Source organism: Anser anser (genome assembly GCF_964211835.1).
Source record: "Anser anser genome assembly, chromosome: 22".
Taxonomy (NCBI): Eukaryota; Metazoa; Chordata; class Aves; order Anseriformes; family Anatidae; genus Anser; species Anser anser.
The window spans coordinates 8599823-8606433 of NC_139743.1; the positions used below are offsets into that span (position 1 = coordinate 8599823).

Sequence of the window (6611 nt, forward strand, 5' to 3'; positions counted from 1 at the left end):
TCTCAGCAGGATGGAAATTGTCCTGTGTCAGGGATTTCAGCAGCATGAAAGAGAGCTTCATACTGAATTTGAGAGGAAAAAGATGAGCGCTTCTGAGCGTCTAGAGAAGGACAATGGGACAGATGGACACAGGAGATATACTGCAGAGACGGGGCCTGTGAAAGGTACAGTCCTGGTCAGGAGTTGAGGAGGAGGTCAGTGAGGTTATTAGAGAGGGCACAGGACACAGGGCAGGGATATTACACTATAAGTTTCCCTTCAGAATTGTTCTGAGATCTTACGTTAAGACCATTACATTATTTTTCTGCTCTGTGCTTCGGTTTCTCCATCTTTACAAAAGGGGAGAGTGTCATCAGCCAGCAACATGAAATATTTTGAAACACAAAACCGTGAGACGTGCTACATTAGATGCAGGTTGCGGGACTGCTGCGTGCCGTGGCCGAGGCACACTTCAAGGAACATAAAGCTTATTAAAGGAGAGGTAGGGGCGAAAGGGGCTTTGGGGCAAGCAAGTCGGTACTGTTAGCAAGAGCCAGGCACGTGGAGCAGTGTAACGTCCCGACTCCCACGTACTACCTCTGTTAGTGCAAAGAACTGGGACCACTTGGCAAAGCAGCTGTTAGCAGAGATGCAGCGTGCGTTTGATCACTGCCTGACGCTAATGCAAACATCAATCGCCCAAACAACAGGTAGCACAACCAGACCCCAAAACACAGCAAGCGATTTTAAGCAACCACAGCGGGTTTGTAACCTACCGGTTACCTGCCCCACAAAACAGGGCATGGACAAATCCTGCCCCGAGAAGGGCACCATCGCTGAGTACCCTGAGGACCAAATAATCGTGCCTCAAAGGCTTGAGACATCGGGAAAAAGCCAACTGTCTTCCTGCACACCACTGCAAGGGCAACGTGCAATTTATGCCTGGTTTTCCTTACCTCCCTTCTCCTCCATGGCTGTTGCTCTTTTCCTTGAGGAAGCAAGGCAGAAGGCACTGAACTCACTTCATGAGTACACAGAGAGCTCAGAGCAGCAAGCTGAGCAGCAGCGAGGTCAAGGAGCAGGAGCACACCATGTGCAACAGCACATTTCACTGCCACAGAGCTCCAGCAAAACCAAAGCTACCTTTTTTTTTTTTTTTTTCCTGACCAAAACCAAATTCCACCCATATTATTCATCACAGGAAAAAAAAAAGAGAAAAGGAAAAAAAAAAAACACAACTAACAAATCCTACACCTTCCTCTCCACACCCTACTCCCTCAGAAGCAATCAGCAACTTATTGGAGTTACCCTGAGTGCCTGGGAGGGGTAACGAGGTCTGCCTGTCAACAAAGCCCCATTGCTCCTTCTTGCCTCTTACTGGTCAGTCTGTGTTGCTGGGGAGTTACAGCTGAAATCCACCAAAAATAATTAGGTTTTTTTTTTGAGGAGTTATTAAAATACCAGTCTGATTCCTGGTGCCTCAAAATGAGCAAGCTTTAACGTATTTTCTGTTTGTCCACAAAAATGTGTTGGGAATTTATTTATTTTTCGCTATTTTTCTCCTATTTTTTTTCCCTTTTGCAGGATGCCAGGGGAGGAAACAAATGTTTCTCTTTTGAGTCCTTGTTCAAAAACATAATGAAAACTTGGAAATTATTTTTTCATGAAAATGTCCACTTAGGAAAAAAGCAATTCCCTTGTCTTTCCTGAAGAAATGATTTCATTAGAAAAAAATAAAAAAGCAAAAATGGTGCATTCTAGCGAGAAGCTAGAGTCTCTTCTTAAATTTTGAGTAGCAATCCCAGCCACAGAAATGTAATTTCTTTGTTATTCTCACCAGTGCCATGCTTGCAACAGGCAAGATTCCCAATGGTACTTTCAAGTTACCAGAAGTACGTTTGTTAAGAAAAAAAAAAAAAAAGCCTGGCATATAATCTGTATTTCCGATCTACAGTCAGACTTTCAAGAGTTAGCCCAGCTCAAAACTCCTCTGCATCTTTCTGCCTTATTCAGCAAAGGATGCCGAACTGTGATCCTGCCTCTTGTGATTCCAGCAGAGCTATGCCACAAGGAATTTGGCTTGGGGACTGTATTTAGCATCTTTGCTATTTTTATGGGAGCTGCGCAGAAGGCAGCCACTATCAGGGAAAGTTTCTTGTCTAGACAGATGCTAGGGGAAGGTAAGCAACCCATTTACCATCACGTAACGTTAGCAGAATTCCGGAGACAAGCTCGTGCCACTACAGCTAGGTCAAATTGCCTCCAGACTGCAGGATTTGCAAGTGGCAGGATATTTTACTGTACCCGTTGGCCCCGGAAAGAAATATCAGTAGGAGTATTTATGCGAGAGATGAAGGATGGGAAAGGTCAGGTTAAGTATCAGGAAGTGGCTAATGCATCCGCTCCTGAGCTACAGCGGGTGACGTATTGGGGGGGCGAGAGTGGGCTGCCCCTGCTTGTCTCCAGCCGGGAAATGGCTTAGAGCAGGTCCCTAAAACAGCATTTCCATGTAAGTTCTTGCAGTAACAGCCACAGAAGTGGCCTGTGATTGGCAACACAAGGGAGGTGAAGCTGAATGTTAATAAGTAGGACCTGGAAACAATCTCTGTCTGCAGGATTCAGATCTAGTTCATTACTTCTTTTGCTTAAATTAAAGGCCTTAATGTAGCTGGGCACAAAGCCATTTTACCAAAGAGTTCTGTCACTAGCATTGTATTTATAACTGCGATATCAATATGCTCCACCCAGGACTGAAATCCCTTTCTATTTTGAGCTGTGTAAGAAGAGAAGGACAGATTTCCTGTCCCAAATGATTTACAACTTAAACAGGCTGCAGCACAGGGAGAAAGGGACTCTGTGGAGTCCTGCATCAGCCAGGTGGACATAAGAATATGATCTGCTACCTGAATGAATGTTTGCTCCCCTCAGTTGCTAACCAAAAAAAGTCTTTCCAGAAATCTGCAAGCTCAGAACTTCCTTCAGAGCCATGTCCCTAACGCAGTAAAGTCTGGGGCATCTGTAAGCTTTTAATCAGCCATTTCCTTACCCCTTTGGTCTGTCAGTGTAGAGCTGACATCATGATAGTCCTTGCAACGTGCTGCTCTGTCAGCTTCAGAAATGCTGATCTCCCTCACTGGTGATTGAAGTTGTCCCAGCATCTCATTACCATCTCTCCCAGTTGCCTGCCCCACATCAAAGGGGTTTCCTGAGGCTTTGACAACAATCTCACTACTTCCAAGGGAAAGCTGTTGCAAGCTTTTTTGTGTGAAATTATTTACGGGAGCTGAAATAGGATTTCCTCACAGATGGAAAAAGTAGAAGCTCCAATTTTGCACCCTCCCATGCACAGTAGAGCATGATCCCTCAGTCAATGGAGAAGAGAAGGCCTGCACAAGTCAGCACTTTCAGCCTCAGGACCTGGCTCCCAGAAGATATTCCTATCAGTGTATGCATCAGGCTGGTGATGGAGACATGGCCTCTATCCACACTTCAGCAAGAGGTTAAACTGCAGACTCTGTAACCATGTGGGAGCTCTAATCCTGCTTGCAAAGGTGGCAGTGCTGCTGGTGGTGTGAAGCTATAGCAGTTCATGCCTTGGTGTGGACTGACTGGGCAACTACACCTCCAGCAACGTGAGTGAGATGGAAGTGCATGCTGCTGCTCCGTCCCAGAGCCCGAGGCAGCTGGATATGCCCTCCTGGCCTCACACTCAGACGTGGCAGTCCCACCTTTGGCTGTGATTTTTGACAGAGCCTTACAAAGCAGCTTATGGAGGGAGAGCTGAGTTTCCAGACCCAAACTGACTTCAGGGTGCTTGCAGCACAATGCCAAGTGAGAATGTGTGCAGACCTCTCTGCACTGCGATGGATTTTCATCATTGCCATTCATCTCTGAGCATAAATGTTAAAGGAAATAAGTGAGCCCTTACTTCCCAGCTCTGAAAATGCCTTTAGGCATTACATCCAGGATGATTTCCCTCACTGAAAGATTTTGTGTCTAATATGCCCCTTGCAGGAGTCACTCTGGTGTACTGGCTATGGAGCAGAGAAAAAATGTGTACAAGTGTGTGTGCATGACGGGGTCTGTGTGCATGCACAAGCAGATCTGAACATGTTCATACCCCAAATAGGACAGCTACAGGCAACTGTGCCCTTCACACTGTGTATTAATGGTCATCCACACAGCATGTTGCCATGCAGACCGGGAGGGCTGCACACTGCATCTGTCTAACTCCTGGTTAGCGTCGCTTCAGGCAGCTGTTCGAGGGATATAATTAAAGATGGTCTCCAAATCCATAAATCAAAGAGAGAAAGACCTCGAAAAGGGGGATAATAGGAAGAAGAAAGGACTTAAAAATATGCCCTGTGCTGTATAATACCCAGATAGTTTCTTTCCAGACACAATTGTGTTCCAGAAACAGCATGCTGACACTCTGCAAGTTACTTGGGAATCCAGGCGGGGGGAGGCATTTAATCTCTACATGTTTGTGGGGCTTTGAGCATTTTGCTCTGCTGTTAAATCATAGCTCTTCTTTCCTGCATGGCCTCCCAGGGAAAAAGCAGGAGACGGTTGTTCCCCAAGGAAAAGCTGTCGAGCTGTCAGGGACATGACTGGCTATGAAAAAATACCAAGGGAGAGCAGCAGTGAGATTTTTCTCCACAGTCCAGATACGCAGGAGAAAGCTTAACCAACAACAAAGCTCCGTTAATGCATCCCTTATACGCATTAACATTTTATTGGTAAAGCCACGGAACAGTCAAGAGGGAGATACCGCGTTTCATAGGAAAGGAGAAACTGAGGCACAAGAGGATGAAGGTCAGTACACATGAAAACCTTTCCCCTCAGCCACCCCAAGTGGACACCCATCTGCCGGGACACAGCTCCACATTAATTCACAAACATCCTTCTGGCTGCAGCCCAGGTCTCTGGCCTCTCCACTACTTTTCAAGCCCAAGCACCGACAGCTTGGTGGATCCCGGCACAGACCAGCAAGCTGCATCGGGAAGCTGATGTGCAAAGTTGATGATGCCCTTGCTTTTGCAGGAATCTCAGATTAAATGAGAGTGTCCTGGGCTCTAAGGGGGTGCTGGCACTACTCTTCTAAAAAGGGGAGGCACAGAGCTGTCTTGCTTTGAGTACTCCAGTTGTGCGGGCACTTTGGCAAGTTTTAGACCAAATCAGCTCACAAAGTTGGTCAGAGCTCCTCAGACAAGATTTGCAGTCTGGGTGTGAGTGTGAGAAAGGTCCCCACACACACAGGTAGGAAGGTTTGGAGAGTAGACACTGAAACCCAGGAACACACTCTGCATGAAGATCCAGAGAACACTGTCCTGGTCTGCTTCTGAGCATCGTGCTCTTATTTACCTTTCTTTAAAAACAAACGTACAAACAAATAAAACCTCGTCACCTAATCCCTCACACTGTAGAGCTGGAGAGCTTTTCGTTAACTATTTCCTACTCTGGTTTCCATGGAAAACAGAAAGTCAGGTTTACTGAATCCCATGAGATCATAAAAAGCGCCTTTGGTCTAACAGTCCTACTGGCCCTTAACAAACGAGGCCAGCAAGGAAAATGATCAAAATGCAAAATAGGGATTTCGAGTCCATCTGCTGAAGTGACACAAGCTCTCAGCCTTTTAAAATAATACAATTTCCTAGATACACAAATAGGTCCACACTGAGGTATACTTTCACAAAAAGGGCAAAAAGCGGCATTACCAGAATGTTTTGGGGAAGTATAATATATTGTGATTTAAAGCATTTGATCTTGTTTCTCCCTGGTGCAAATCCTAGAATGACAAATCCTGGAAATCCTCTACAGCTAAAGGAAGTACTCCTTCTTCCCCTGAACAGGTACCTTCCCTTTTTGGTACCAGAAATCATGGGTTCCACTTGAACACTGCAGTGTTTCTATGCATGTATTGTCGATGATCCTGTGCATCATTGTCCATGATTTCCAAGGTTTAGGCCAGGGTCCCTGACTTCTGTAATGTCTACTCTTGTTTCCTCCAGAGGCTTCTGCTGGCTTTCATACAGCATATGGCCCATCAGAATGACTCTTGAGATCATCTGAAGTCCTGGAAGTTGGACGCTCAGTGCCTAAAGAAGGGGTGAGGTGGCTGAGCATTAGGATGCCTGATTTGCATTTGCAGCAGTGCTGTTTATTTGAAGACTGTGATTTTCAGCAACTCTGTCTGTCAGCTTCCCCATGTAGGAGAAACATGTGAATGCATCTGACTGCTTGCTCACAGATGATAGAGAAGGGAAATTCAAACATGAGTAATGTTTGCAAACTAGTATGTGTGTGGTTTTTGATACTTTTTTTTCTATGTAGACATCCATAGAAGGCTTCATTATTCTGCTTTAGGCTGAAATCAGCTCTTTTTAGTGATTTCAGCTGAGCAACACTTGCTCCATTACATGCAGAGTGTAGCAGAGTTTCAAATTCCAAGAATGAGAACGAATGGAGAAAAGACACCAAGTTCCTAGCAGCTGCAGGTTAGATGAGGCCATTTTAAAAATAAAGAATCCTGCTATGCTGTGCATCGGGCAGAATGGAGCGTGGGCCATTTTGGGGACAGATTCAGTGCAGTCTATCTGGAACCAAAGTAGAATTCTTAATGAAACAAAAGT

General features: G+C 45.5%; 1 long non-coding RNA gene across 2 annotated transcripts in view; it reads right to left on the bottom strand.

The window, feature by feature from the left end:
• The window catches only part of LOC310885147, a 42031-nt gene extending 40221 nt beyond the window's left edge, over window positions 1–1810 (bottom strand). For both annotated transcript variants that reach the window (XR_014574571.1, XR_014574572.1), the window contains exon 1: window positions 936–1810. This is a non-coding gene — a long non-coding RNA (uncharacterized lncRNA). The remainder of the gene's footprint in view (window positions 1–935) is intronic.
• Window positions 1811–6611: the final 4801 nt, after the last annotated feature.